This window comes from Pristiophorus japonicus, unplaced genomic scaffold (assembly GCF_044704955.1).
Source record: "Pristiophorus japonicus isolate sPriJap1 unplaced genomic scaffold, sPriJap1.hap1 HAP1_SCAFFOLD_296, whole genome shotgun sequence".
Classification (NCBI taxonomy): Eukaryota; Metazoa; Chordata; class Chondrichthyes; family Pristiophoridae; genus Pristiophorus; species Pristiophorus japonicus.
This window is the reverse complement of record NW_027252735.1, coordinates 761,076-776,411: the sequence shown is the minus strand read 5'-3', so window position 1 is coordinate 776,411 and position 15,336 is coordinate 761,076. Positions and strand designations below refer to the sequence as shown.

The following is a 15,336-nucleotide window of genomic DNA, read 5'->3' as shown; positions in this document are numbered from 1 at the left end:
AGAAAAACAGGATATTCGCCCATAGTACTTATCTGAGGAAGGACACACTTGCCTTGGAGGTGGTGCAACAGAGGTTCAACAGATTGATTCCTGGGATGAGAGGGCTGTCCTATGATGAGAGATTGTGTAGAATATGCCGATTCTCTCTTGGGTTTCGAAGAATGGGAGGTGATCTCGTTGAAACGGACAATATTCTGAAGGGGATTGACAGGATAGATGTTGAGAAGCCTGGCTAGCTCAGTCGGTAGAGCATGAGACTCTTAATCTCAGGATCGTGGGTTTGAGCCCCATGTTCGTCGATTACAGTTCCTTAAAATTTATGTTGCTTTCACGGGAAAACATCATTAATGAACCCATTTTCTTCTTTTGCACAATGAAAGAAATGCGAACTGAGGGAGAGCTGATAATTTAATCATCTGTTCTGTGCTCTGCATAAGAACACAAGAACCAGGAGCAGGAGTCGGCCATTTGGCCCTTCGAGCCTGCCTTCTTTTGCACTGAAACAAATTATAACCTTGAGTTTAAATTAGCAGTGCGGGATATTTACAGGGCATCTTTCAATGCTTCACAAACCCATTCCTTTCGCTACAGCCACCCGGGATCGTTTCCCAGTTTGGGAAGTAACTTTGATATCACCGTTTGTAATTGAAGTGGAGTAATTTTATTATGTTAGATGGATGTCCCAAAGCACTTCAGAGTGGTGTCAAAACAAATGAGTTTGCAATTAAAAACACTGAATGTCAGGAGTGGGATTTTAACCCACGCCTCCAGAGGAGACTGCGACCTGAACGCAGCGCCTTAGACCGCTCGGCCATCCTGAATGTGTGATGCTTCACTTACAAGTTATTACTCAGGAAAGTTTCAGACCAGGCGCTTGTTCAGTGTTGCTGGAAGGCCCAGTGACCGGGATATCCTCTCCCCCGGGGTTTTCCTGAGCCTGTAATTGGTGCACGGGGAGGTTTGGCCCAGGTCCGAGGTAGCTTGCATCCCAGGGATGGACAATAACCCTCTGAGCTCTGGAACTGGGGAAGAGCGAATAATTAATGAGCTGTTTGTGGGTTTCAAATGCAACTTAGATCTGATGGAAGAAACCGATAGTGTTGTTTCACAGAATGAAAGAAATGCAAACAGGGACAATCGAAATTTCAATAACTGAACTTTAATAATTAGTGAAACTTTAACCCTTGATGAAGTTTTATCCCCGATCTGATTTAACACACTCTGTATTTGAGTAGATTAGTTTTAAAATGTTCATTGCTCATGCGACAATGTACCCTGGACAGCTTTTGTTCAATTTTATTGCAGACAAGTTTTTGCTTCACAAATAATGTTTCCGCCCAGGCTCGCAACAGAGACCTTTCGCGTGTGAGGCAAACATGATAACCGCTACACTACGGAAACTGCTGCTTAGCTCAGTGCCCAGAGAGAAGTGTTCAGCAACAAGCTGAAATGCTCAATCCCTCTCTCTGCAAAAAGTTCCATTCACAAACAATTCTCTGACCTGAACTGCACCAAACAACAATATTCTCCTTTCAAAGTAATTAAACTCCCCAATTTCCACATCTACAATTTTAAGGACAAGGACTGAAAGCGCTTTGCGATCAGAAAATTGCCGGAAACCCCTGTGGTTAATGACAGGGCTTTTGATGGTTGATTTCCGTACACACCTTGTGTTATGTATTTAACCCTTGGCCACCTGTATCACACCACCACCAGAGGGCCTACCTGTTGGAGTCCCAAGGGTTCCCAGCATCCATTGGGAGCACGGTATATAAGCACTCTGGAGTCTTATTAAAGGAGCTAATGTCACACTTACTCATTGTTCACAGTACTCAGTTTCATTCTTTATTATGAGCGTATCAATTGGCGACGAGACAACGAACAACCACGCGAAAATGCAAGTAACAGTTGGTATAACTTGATAACAGCACAGCTGGCAATGGTTGCGGAATATATTCGTGCAGCCAAAACGCACAATGACAACCTGGAACTGCACGGCACCGAATCCTCAGGGAAAAACAATTAAAGGCTTTGTCCCTGAATGGGCTACGATCCACCAACCTTGCAGTGAATAGCTGAACGCACTGATCCATTGCACCACAGAGACTGATAGATACACATATTGCAAGACATCCCTGTGATATCTTCACAGAACACAGCACACACAGCTTCCTAACATGCAGGCTGCTCTCTCGGAACTCTCCGGAAAGAGCCTGGTCTGTTTAATGATTAACTATACAGTTGCAGTACACAATACGTCCACATCCACAGTGTGGAGCTACAAGCATTATATGCTTACAGACATTACAATCCCAAACCAGGGTGTCAGTCAGTTAAAGCTTCAGATTGCTCTGACCGGGATGGAACTTGTTCACTCTCAGTTGTACTTTTCCCAAATAAAGGGTGGGACATTCATTGTGGATGTGTGGAAGCAGTCTGGTCCTGCACACTGCAAACACTTCCATGTCACCGCCAACCAGCTCTCCCACAACCGGTGTGATCTACCTTCCAGCCTTCCGGTGCCTTGTCTGTGACGAAGTATTCTGATTGTCCCGAAGCCGGTATCCTTTGTCATCAATCGGGTTTTAAGTTGTTTCGGTAATTTTTACCTGCTGGACAGTCGAGGCACAAATTGTAGAGTGGAACACTTGCGTGGACCCCGGTTTCCTAGTGGTTGATTTTCCTGGTTGGGTCCGTCGGTCGCGGTGGTCCAGTTGATGCCTGTTACCAAGTCAGTTGGTATTGATGTTCCACTGATTGGTTTTTTGAAGTTCTTTTCTCCGATGTCGTGATGTCTCTTCCTGTGTTATCTCGCCGTGTGCTCTCGATCTTGATCTTGTTGTTCCAAAGTAATGGTCAGAAAAATAGATTGCTCTTGGTACGATAGGCCCCCAGTTATACTCTGAGAGGCTGCTTAATCTTCGTGCCAAATCTAACGTTTCTTTTGTTTAAGTTTTGCTGCCCATTGATTTAAGTGGTCTTCTTTGTATAAGTTTTGGTGGACTAGCTAACTGAGACTTGATTAAATGTTTTAATCTGGTGTTGATAGACTTTGGGATGATGATACTCCTTATTTATGAACTGATGAACTCTTGTCCATTGTAATAGCACTGCTTTGGCTTCGGGAAGTCTGGGCTGAGCCAGATATTTCTATACATGTTGAAAATGTGTTGGAATATGGATGTGATATTTGGGTCCTGTGGGTGGGGTGGATAATGTTTCTTCCGTGGTCGATTGTTTAAATGCTAATGTTTTCTGGGGGTCTGACTATGATTAAAGAGCTACCCTAGACAAACTGATTAGCTACAATATCCAAACTCTAAATCCCACCCCTCTGTCACTGCAGCTTTTCCCCACAGGCCCAAACATGCCTTTTAAAATCCCAAACTTGGTTAAGAATTGTAGATTTCCTCCATATGCTTTTTAGAATCCCAAACTTTATGTTTAATAGTCCGAAATCGAATTTCCTTTTCAGTGAGTCCAAACACTGGGGGGTTTCCATGAATTTTGGAATCTACATTGGCAGTCCCTCGGAATCGAAGAAGACTTGCTTCCACTCCTAAAGTGAGTTCTTTGGTGGCTGAACAGTCCAATACTAGAGCCACAGACCCTATCACAGGTGGGACAGATAGTCGTTGAGGGAAGGGATGGGTGGGACAGGTTTGCCGAACGCTCTTTCTGCTGTCTACACTTGATTTCTGCATGCACTCGGCGATGAGACTCGAGGTGCTCAGCACCCTCTCGGATGCACTTTCTCCACTTAGGGTGGTCTTGGGTCAGGGACTCCTGGATGTCAGTGGGGATGTTGCACTTTATCAGGGAGGCTTTGAGTGTGTCCTTGTAGAGTTTCTGCTGCACACCTTTGGATCGTTTGCCATGAAGGAGTTCCGAGTAGAGCACTTGCTTTGGGAGTCTCGTGTCTGGCATGAGGACAATGTGGCCTGCCCAGCGGAGCTGATCGAGTGTGGTCAGTGCTTCAAAGCTGGGGATGTTAGCCTGAATAAGGCTGTTGATGTTGGTGCGTCTGTCCTCCGAGGGGATTTGTAGGATCTTGCGGAGACATCGTTGGTGATATTTCTTCAGCAACTTGAGGTGTCGACTGTACATGGTCCATGTCTCTGAGCCTTACAGGAGGGCAAGTATTACTACAGCCCTGTAGACCATGAGCCTGGTGGCAGTTTTGAGGGCCTGGTCTTCAAACACTCTTTTCCTCAGGCGGCCGAAGGCTGCACTGGCACATGGAGGCCGTGTTGAATCTCATCATCGATGCCTGCTCTTGTTGATAGGAGGCTCCCGAGATATGGGAAGTGGTCCATGGTGTCCAGGGCCGCGCCGTGGATCTTGATGACTGGGGGGTAGTGCTGTGCGGTGAGGACAGGCTGGTGGAGGACCTTTGTCTTACGGATGTTTAGCGTAAGGCCCATGCTTTCATAGGCCTCAGTAAATACGTCGACTATGTCCTGGAATTCAACATCTGCATGTGCGCGGACGCAGGCCTTGGTGAGGCCTCACCTGGAATATTGTGTACAGTTTTGGTCTCCTAATCTGAGGAAGGACATTCTTGCTATTGAGGGAGTGCAGCGAAGGTTCACCAGACTGATTCCCGGGATGGCAGGACTGACATGTAAAGAAAGACTGGATCAACTAGACTTTTCTTCACTGGAATTTAGAAGAATGAGAAGGGATCGCAGAGAAACATATACAGGTCTGATGGGATTGGACAGGTGAGAGGCAGGAAGTATGTTCCCGATGTTGGGGAAGTCCAGAACCAGGGGTCAGAGTCTAAGGACAAGGGGTAAGCCATTTAGGACCGAGATGAGGAGAAACTTCTACACTCAGAGAATTCTGAACCTGTGGAATTCTCTACCACAGAAAGTTGTTGAGGCCAGTTCATTAGATATATTCAAAAGGGAGTTAAATGTGGCCATTACAGCTAAAGGTATCAAGTGTATGGAGAGAAAGCAGGAAAGGGGTACTGAGGTGAATGATCAGTCATGATCATATTGAATGGTTGTGCAGGCTCGAAGGGCCGAATGGCCTACTCCTGCACCTGTTTTCGATGTTTTTATGTTTCTATGTTTCTATGCAAAGCACAGAAAAAAATGGTTGAAGTATCGACTCTGCCTCAGTTAGCATTTCTTTCATTGTGCAAAAGAAGGTGAGGGGTTAATTAATGATTCAATCCTGTGAAAGTAACACAAAAGTTTAACAAAAAAACATACGGTGACTGGCAGGTGAGCACTGCTTCTGATACCCGGTGGGAATGGGCGGGGATTTTAAAGCCCCTTGTATTGTGAAACCTTCATATAGTCAAACATTTCCGATGTGCTGTATCGACCTCGTGGCGCAACGGTAGCGTGTCTGACCCCAGATCACGTCGAGGTCACTGTTCTTCAGGGTAATTCGGGAATTAATATTTTCTTTGCTGTTTGGCAATAACCAGACCCTTGCTCCAAGGTCTGTCTCACTGTTTCCCAGGTGTCAGGCAGAGAGACACCTGCTGCCCTCATTTATTTCATGTGACAGGACACAAAAGTTCAAAATAAACCTGTAGTTGGCCACATATTGCCCTAAATAGTCAGGATGGCCGAGCGGTCCAAGGTTCTGTGTTTAGGTCGCAGTCTCCTCTGGAGGTGTGGGTTCACATCACACTTCTGACACTTCCTGTTTTTAATCATTAAGCGAAACTCATTGTTTGACACCACGACCAACGCCTAAAAAGTGGGATTTTGCAGTCCACCTGCTCGTTTAACACTTCCGTCTGACCTGGTGCTGAAAGTGGAGATGTTTCCGCAGTGTCGCGGTTAACACATTCGCCTCACACGTGAAAGCTCAACAGGCGGGAATATTTTCTGGAGCTTTCTCCTCATGCATGCTCAGGGGCGAGTTTGTTCTCCTGTGAAATGTCATAAGATCATAAACATGTAAGGATTAGGGGCCAGAGTAGGCCATTCAGCCCCTCGAGCCTGGTCCACCATTCAAGAAGATCCTGGCAGTTCCTCGACAGCAAGTTTAAACATCTGGGGCGGAGCTGTATCAACGACAAAAAGGTGCATTTTGCAGAAGCCCAGTAGATCATGAGATTCTAAATCTCAGGGTCAGAGGTGCGAGCCCACGTTGGGTGATTATTTTTCATAGAATTATATAATCAGAAGTTTACAGCAGGGAAGGAGGCCATTTCGGCCCATCGTGACCGTGCCGGCCAATAACAGGCTCTCCAGCCTAATCCCACTTTCCAGCTCTCGGTCCATAACCCTGCAGGTTACGGCACTTCAGGTGCACATCCAAGCACTTTTTAAATGTGGTGAGAGTTTCTGCCTCTCCCACCCTTTCAAGGCAGTGAGTTCCAGACCCCCACAACCCTCTGCATGAAGAAATTTCCCCTCAAATCCCCCCTACACTTTCTACCAATGACTTAAAATGTATGCCCCATGGTTGTTGACCCCTCTGCTAAGGGAAATGGGCCCATTCTGTCCACTATATCAAGGCCCCTCATAATTGTATACACTTCAATGATGCCTCCCCTCAGCCCACTTTGTTCCAAGAAAAACAACCCCAGCCTAGCCAATCTGTCCTCATAGCTAAGATTCTCCACTCCCGATAACATCCTCGAAATCTCCTCTGTAAGTCTCCAGTGCAATCACAGTCTTCTTCCTGTAAAGTGGTGACGAGAACTGCACGCAGTACTCCAGCTGTGGCCTAGCCAGTGTTTTATATTCAAGCATAATCCACCTGCTCTCTTATTCTAGGCCTCGGCTAATAAAGGCCAGCATTCTGTATGTCTTCTTAACCAGCTAATCCACCTTGCCTGCTACCTTAAGGGATCTGTGGACATGCACTCCCAGGTCGCTTTGTTCCTCTACAATTCTCAATGTCCTACCATTTAATGTTTAATCTCTTTCTATTGTGTCTGTAAGCACTCAAGTAATGACTCCATGAGGCAAGGTATTGTACTTGAACTGTGGTGACCTTAGTCCATTTATTGCAGCTCCTGAGTGAGGGTACAGGATGGTGAGCTCCGTTTTATACCTGGTTACCTGTCGTGTACAGGTGATCCCGAGGTCTCCACCAGTTGCACCCTCTGGTGGTACAGGCATCGTATATACAGTGTGAAGGTACATCCAGTAGTCTTATGTAACTGTACATTGAGTGTACAGGGAGTATACTTATATTATACAGACACAACATCACTCTCCCCTCAGTCTTGTGCCACTTGCCTTTGCATTGTGTGCTCTGGCCCGAGACTTGAGTGCCCAAAGCCCTTGCACCTTGTCTATGCTTTGGCTTGGTTCTCTCCCTGTGGACCCCCAAGTCCTTATTACCACGACATTGGGAAATGTTCAGCAGTGGATGGTTGGAGGTTGCAGTGGGGGTTGAGTGGGTTCTGGGTGTGATCCATGTGTGTCCATGGCTACATACATCCATTCCCCCCCCCGCTCCCTCCCCCCCCCCACACATAGACCATGTGTGTGGCTCAACACCTGCATGTGCAGACCTGTACAGACAGAAAGAACAAAAAAACATCGGATTAGTTACATCACTGTTTGGGTTCTGCAGTAGTGGAACAAGTACATTTTACAGGTAAGGTACATACGTGGTATCACAGTCTTGCCCCTGGTTTGTGTAGGTGCAGGTGGGTGAGGACACTAGTTCCAGAGTCACCAGACTGCGTCCAGGTTGTCTGATGGCGGCGCTGTGTCCCCTGCCAGCTGGGAGGGCTCAGATCGCTCACCTGGCTGAGTCTCAGAGCCTTTGCCGTTGCTGAGTGATGGGCAGAGCCACAGGAGTGTGTGGCCTTCCTGTCCTCCTTTGAAGGGTGTGGTGTCTCCCTGCTGCTCTTCAGTGATAGTGGGAGCCTGGTCATCCCAGGTCCTGTTGGGAGGTCAGGAGGGTGATATCCGCTCGCTGCCAGTACTGGCCTGGTGGCCAGAGAGGTAGAGCTGATCGGGGGCAGGGTACCGGTCGTGGTGACTTTGCCGTCCGCTGATCACTGGCCCTGCAGCTGGTATGCTCCCTCTGTGTGTGGCCACACTCCCTGGGGTATCACATTGGTCCCGGAGGGGCAGGCTACATGGTCGCTGGACCTGGGTGCTGACGGGAGGTTGCCCTTGGTTTTGTCGGCATGCTTGTAAATCCCAGCATCGCACGTCATCACTTCGTTTACTCTCACAATACTTTGGTTCTGACCGCAAGTGCCCGACTTATCATGATTAGTTACATTTACAAACTTGAAATTTTCAGTTACATCTTTTACATTTGTATCACCATCATCGCTGTATAAAGAGTGGAACTGTCACTTTAATTGTGATGGGTTGCCGCTCTCCTTTAAGAGGGTCTTTCAATCTTTACCTCAATCCGGTTCGCCATTCGGCATCACGTGTTGCTCCCTTGTGGTCTGGCTGCCGCCATCTTGACTTCAGGCGCTTCACCTCGTGGTTCGGACGCCATCTTCTTTCTCTCCATGAGGTAGGCTGCGGTGATCCTTTTCTCCCCAGGTTCTGCCACGGAAGCCAGGAAGTTATCTTCTGCGTGAATTTTCTTCTCTGGAGTCCTGCCACTGGAGCCTGGAAGGTGAGGTCTGGTTGTTTGGCTGGATCATCTCGCCGTTGGGTTGAGCGGTCTGTGTCGTCGCCTCACAGTCGAGTTGGGCGGTTGGTTTTTCAGGTGTTGTGCTGGATCCAACTTCGGGGCCGCGGAGGACGTCGATCGCTGGAGGTTGGATCTTTTCCCAGCTCCAAGTGATCTTTTTCATCCACCTTCTTCCTAATAGCTTTGGACCATCCCCAGCAATGATCCACAAAGGTAACCTGTGCATCTCGCCGCCATGGGACACCTGGACATCCACGCTGCCAATGACTGGGATGTATCGTTTGTGTAGGTGAGCAGTTTCACTTCGATTGGGATCATTTTAGGTCGTTCGATTGGATTGTCCCAGAGTTTCTCAAAGGCCGCCTGATTCATCAGTGACTGGCTCGCCCCTGTGTCCACCTCCATCGTGACTGGAACATAGTTGGCTTCAACTTCCATTTTCACCGGGGAACTCTCGGTGGTGCAGGTAAACACTCCGTACACCTCATCGTCGCTGGACTCCGGATGATCAGCCAACTCTCCATCGACTCGGTGAGTATGATTTCTCTTGCATATTCGCTGGAGGTGGCCCTTCATGTTACAGCCTTTGCAAGTATAGTCTTTATAGCGGCACTAGTGGGCCCTGTGATTTCCTCCACAGCGCCAGCATGGGGTTGGCCGGTTGGCCACATGTGGCGGACTCAGGATTGTGGGACTCGGGGTTCTGTTCTCTCTTCCCTGAGAGAGACTGCTAGCAGCAGCCCTGCCTCTAAAAGGCACCAGTCGGTTCACAGTACTTGCTGGGTTAGAGTCCTGGGGGTGAGACATCCACTTAGAATCGCAGGCCAAGATCATGAACGCCTGGCTTACATTAATTGCCTTCTGCAGGGTGACCGTGGTGTCCGCAGAGAGCAGCCTGTGGAGAAGGCCCTCGTGACCGATTCCAATAACAAAGATGTCCCTTAGTGCTTCGGTGAGGTGATCGCTAAAATCACATGGTACGGCCAATCGTCTCAGGTCTGCAGCATATTTTGCGATTTCTTGGCCTTCGGATCCACCGGTGGGGAGAGAACCGGTGTCTGGCTGTGAGGATGCTCTCTTTAGGTTTGAGCTGTTCCTGTACCAGCGTTACAAGCTCCAGATATGTTATTGTCTTCTCTGGGACTAGCAGGTCCCTGACAAGGCCATAGACGGTGGGCCCACAACTGCTGAGCAGGATAGCTCTGCACTTATCAGCCAGCGAGGTTGGGTCATCTCCCCCCATGTCATTCGCAATAAAGAAGTGTTCGAGCCTTTCCACAAAGGCCTCCCAATCTTCCCCATCGGCGAATTGTTCAAACGTGCCAAGGTTAGCCATTGTCACATGGAAATTCGTATTCTCGTCACCAGTTATTGTGTCTGTAAGCACTCTCGTAATGACTCCATGAGGTAAGGTATTGTACTTGATCTGTGGTGACCTTAGTCCACTTATTGCAGCTCCTGAGTGAGGGTACAGTACTGTGAGCTCCCTTTTATACCTGGTTACCTGTTGTGTACAGGTGACCCCGAGATCTCCACCAGTTGCACCCTCTGGTGGTACAAGCATAGTGCATACAGTGTGAAGATACATCCAGTGGTCTTATGTAACTGTCCATTGAGTGTACAGGGTGTATACTTATTTTATACATGCACAACAAAGATCATCGGTTAATTAATGGTGTTTTCCCGTGAAAGCAGGATAAAATTTATCAATTATTTAATTTCTGCATTTAGAAAGACATGGGTTAATCACGGATAGTCAGCATGGATTTGTTCAGGGAAGGTCTTGTCTGACTCACTTGATTGAATTTTTTGAGGAGGTAACCAAGTGGATTGATGAGGGCAGTGCGTATGATGTCGTGTTTCAGGATTTTAGCAAAGCTTTCGCCAAGTTCCCACATGGAAGACTGGTCACGAAAGTAAAAGCCCATGGGACCAGGGCAAAGTGGCAAGTTGGATCCAAAATTGGCTCAGAGGCAGGAAGCAAAGGGTAATGTTTGATGGGAGTGTTTGGGACTGGAAGGATGGTTCCAGTGGGGTTCCACAGGGCTCAGTGCTAGGTCCCTGGCTTTTAGTGGCAACATCAATGATCTAAACTTAAATATAAAACGTTTTCAGGTGATACTAATTTAATCCAGAGAAGTGTGAGGCTGTGCATTTGGGGAGGGCAAACAAGGAAAGAAACACACATTAAATGGTCCGACATTGAGAAGTGTGGAACAACAAAGGGACCTTGGAGTGCATGTCCACAGATCCCTGAAGGTAGCAGGCCAGTTGGATAAGGTGGGTCAGAAGGCGCATGGAATGCTTACCTTTATTGGCTGAGGCATGGGATAGAAGAGCAGGTTGGTTATGCTTGAAATGTATAAAACACTGGTTCGGCCACAGCTGGAGTATTGCATGTAGTTCTGGTCACCGTATTACAGGAATTATGTGATTGTACGAGAGGGTACAGAGGAGATTTACGAGGATGTTGCCAGGCGTGGAGAATCTTAGCTATGAGGACAGATTGGATCGGCTGGGTTTGTTTTCATTGGAACAGAGGAGGCTGAGGGGAGACAACATTGAGATGTATAAAATTATGAGGGGCCTAGATATAGTGGATAGCAGAGGGGTCAACAATCAGGGGGCATATATTTAAAGCAATTGGTAGAAGGTTTAAAGAGGATTTGAAGGTAAAATTCTTCATGCAGAGGTTTGTGGGGGTCAGGAACTCGCTGCCTGAAAGAATGGCGGAGGTAGATACCACAAGTAAAAAGTATTTGGATGTGCACCTGAAGTGCCGTAACCTGCAGGGTTATGGACCCAGAGCTGGAAAGTGGGATGAAGCTGGATCGCCTCTTGTTGGCCGGGGCGGAAGTGATGGGCCAAAATGGCCTCCTTCTGTGCTGCAAACTTCTATCATTCTATAATTCTATGAAAAATGTAAATGTCTAATGTGGGTGTCGAAACCACGACCCTGAGATTAAAAGTCTGATATTCCAGCGAGTGAGCTCGCCAGGCTTCTGCCAAACATACCGTTCTCTCACTGATTGCAGACAGGCGCCTGTTGGCTCCGCCCCAGATGTTTAAACTTGCTGTCGAGGAACTGCCAGGATCTTCTTGAATGGTGGACCAGGCTCGAGGGGCCGAATGGCGTACTCCGGCCCCTAATTCTTACATGCTTATCATCTGATGAACTTTTCACAGGAGAACAAACTCGCCCCTGAGCATGCATGAGGAGAAAGCAACAGAAAATATTCCCGCCTGGTGAGCTTTCGCGTGTGAGGCGAACGTGTTAACCGCGACACTGCGGAAACATCTCCACTTTCAGCACCAGGTCAGAAGGAAATGTTAAGCGAGCAGGTGAACTGCTGAATCCCACTTTTAAGGAGTTGGTCGTGGTGTCAAACAATGAGTTTCGCTTAATGATTAAAAACAAGAAATGTCAGAAGTTGGATTCAAACCCACACCTCCAGATAAAACTGCGATCTAATCACAGCACCTCAGACCACTCGGCGGTGTGTGTGGCCACCTGCAAGTTGATTTTGAACTTTTGTGTCCTGTCACATGAAGTAAATGAGGACAGCAGGCGTATCTCTGCCTGACACCGGGGAAACAATGAGACAAACCTTGGAGCAAGGGTCTGGTTAGTGCCAAACAGCAAAGAAAATATTAATTCTGAAAGAACAGTGACCCTGACGTGATTTGAACACGCAACCTTCTGATCTGGAGTCAGACACGCTACCGTTGCGCCACGAGGCCTACACAATGTGTGTGAGATGTTCCTCTATATGAAGCTTTCACAATACAAGGGGCTTTAAATTCCCCGCCCATTCCCACCAGGTGTCAGAAGCAGTGCTCACCTGCCAGTCACCGTATGTTTTTTTCTTAAACTTTTGTATTGCGTTCATGGAAAAGCATCATTAATTAACCCGTCACCTTCATTTGTACAATGAAAGAAATGCTGACTGAGGGACAGTCGATACTTCAAACATTTCTTCTGTGTTTTGCATGTTAACTGTTAAACCAGGTCCCATTTTACACAATTTTTGTCAGGGATTGTTTCAAAATCTTCATTGCTGATGACACCGGGAATCTGGGGCAACTTTTGTCAAATTTAACAGCATCGGTTATTCCTTCCGTGCATAGAAAATAGAATCTGTAGTGAAGATAAAATCCCACGGTGCTCATTTTCAGATCCAACGCAGTAGGATTACAAATAAAGTGAAAGAATTTTACAGTGAAAAGATTTGGAAGTTTTACTTGTATTTGTATCTTTAATTAAACTTTGTGACGTCTGACTCCCGTTCATGCCTCTGCTGAATAAGAAAGGAGGGTTTGACGTTGACCAGACTGCACTGCCCCTGATATTTGTGAGCTCATCCTTTATATTCAGTGGTTTCTCGCCCTTTGATGGGCTGCAGTGTGGCGGATATCACGTTGGCCTCACACACGAAAGGTCCCCGGTGGATCCGTTTTCTCTCACTCAAAGTTATCTATTTATTGGTTAAATAAAGAGCAATTAAGGAATAAGGGAGCCCTTTTACCAGGAGAATAAATAGCAAATAAAAACAGCAAATGCTGGAAATCTCAGCAGGTCAGGCAGCATTTTCCAGGACACTAAACTCTCCTCCGATTGTTCCGAGATAGCAAGTTTAAACATAATGTTTCTACCCAGAATCAAACCGGGTACTTTTCACTTATAAAGCAAATGTGATAACCACTACACTACAGAAACCTCTGGCACAACAGCCCCAACAGAGGGGAGCTGACCAGTGAGCTCCCTCTGTGCTGATCAGGAATGTGTTGGCTCACCTGAAACAACTTCTGTCCCACACTGAAAGCTCTCAATCCTTCTCCTCCGCTGCCCTTTACAGAAATGTCACGGATCACCCAGCCACCGTGTTCACTTCCACATCCTCACAGTGGGGCCACAGAGGCTCCTACCGTCTCCCCGCGATCAGCGAACTCGCCCAGTTTACTAAATTAAACCCCGAACACGTGCCTGGCAAAGGGCAGGAGAAGCAAGATAGTCTGTAAGCTCGGTCTATCGCAGAAAGTATTGGTATTCATGGTGATTACAGCAATTATTAATCGTCTCACAGACCTCAATTATTTTTATCCGATGAATTGATCGAGAATTGAAACCAGTTTAGTGCGCCGGATCTTAACCCCTCGACCACCAGGGAACGGTTATGATACATATAGATATATTTATATATATTTATATATGAACCTGAATATCAATGGCGAGCTGCCTAGACCTCATGGGGAAGTGGTAGTGCGTCTAACTTTGATTGAGAGAAGTTGTTCCACAGAGACACCCATTTCATCTTTTGTTCCCTTTTAAACGCTAGAAACTGAGACAGGGGAAATAAATAGAGAAATAAAAGCACAGGGATAGAGACAAGAGGAAGAGAGAAGGGGAAAGATACTGTCCCCACCCAGAACTAATGCAGAAACCCCTCTGCTGCGCTCGGGGTGGCCACCCACAGCCTGGATACACTAACGGGAGAACACCAGCGGCAGGTCGGGGCCATAAAAGGAACGGCGAGCCGCCCTGGGAGCAGCTTGGAGGTCCCGGGAGACTACTCCAGGGAGCAGCGCGAGCTGGTGCAGGAGGGCGGCGGCAGCGAAGTGTGATGTCATCAAGGTCCAGGTCGGTGATTGGAGCGTGGGCAGGTACAGCAGGAGCGGCGAGATCGGGGCAAAGGAGCGGCGAGAGACTGTAGAGGGACGTGATCGGGGCCCAGCGGAGGCATGAGTTCGGGGCCAGGGGCCCAGGGTTAGCACGGGCCAGCCCACACTGCGATATGTGTGTGCACTAGGTCCATGCAGCAGAGCTGGTCGCCTGTCGTCTTGGATAACCCTTGTCACTGGACCAAGACCTCGCTCTGTCAAGCCCGTGTGATGGCTGGGGTGCAACGGCCACCACACGTTAAAAAAATCCACGCACAGGCATCTTCCACCCTTTGGGATGTCGTTCGGGTCCTTCATTGAAACACCTGTGAACTCATCCTTTTTCGGCGTGGAAGCAAGTCATCCTCGTTTCGAGGGACCGCCTATGATGATGATGATGATGGATACATTAACGTCCCAACAGCTCATTGGCTGAAGGAGTGGGACCGTGCGATGCTTCAGAAAACATGTCGAAAAGACAAAGTCACTGATTCCGTCTCATGTGCTCCGCCGATCAAGAACAGCAACACACACTAAAAATGCTTCACTAATGGTTACATCTTCTCTCCACATTTGCAAAGCAGGTGGTTTGTTGGTCTTGGGGTATGATTCTTGCTTTGCGGTTGTTACTTGAAATTTGCAGAAAAATCCTGGCTTCAAATCACAGACGAGGCTTGAGTTTGCATTGAAATTTTGCAAAGAAGGACTTGCATTTCTGCAGCGTCTGTCAGGAACTCATGATGCCCCAAAGCATTTTACAGCCGTTGAGTTGCCTTTGAAATGTTGTCATGTGAGGAAAGATGTGCCCAAATCACCTCAACTCTTTGCAAACGAGTTCATAGAATCAAAGAAGTTTACAGCACGGAAGGAGGCCATTTCGGTCCATCATGTCCACACCGGCCAACAAGAGGCTATCCATCCTAATCCCACTTTCCAGCTCGAGGTCCATAACCCTGCAGGTTACGGCACTTCAGGTGCACATCCAAGCACGTTTTAAATGTGGTGAGGGATTCTGCCTCTACCACCCTTTCAGGCAGTGAGTTCCAGACCCCCACAACCCTCTGCGTGAAGAAATATCCCCTCTAAACT

At 47.6% G+C, this 15,336-nt stretch overlaps 3 non-coding genes across 3 annotated transcripts; 1 reads left to right on the top strand and 2 right to left on the bottom strand.

Moving 5' to 3' along the window:
• Positions 1–226: 226 nt before the first annotated feature.
• On the top strand, positions 227–299 carry trnak-cuu (transfer RNA lysine (anticodon CUU)). Its single transcript has one exon. It is a non-coding gene; the product is annotated as a tRNA-Lys (tRNA).
• Positions 300–738: 439 nt separating this feature from the next.
• On the bottom strand, positions 739–821 carry trnal-cag (transfer RNA leucine (anticodon CAG)). The gene has a single exon. It is a non-coding gene; the product is annotated as a tRNA-Leu (tRNA).
• Positions 822–12,258: 11,437 nt separating this feature from the next.
• On the bottom strand, positions 12,259–12,330 carry trnaw-cca (transfer RNA tryptophan (anticodon CCA)). Its single transcript has one exon. It is a non-coding gene; the product is annotated as a tRNA-Trp (tRNA).
• Positions 12,331–15,336: the final 3,006 nt, after the last annotated feature.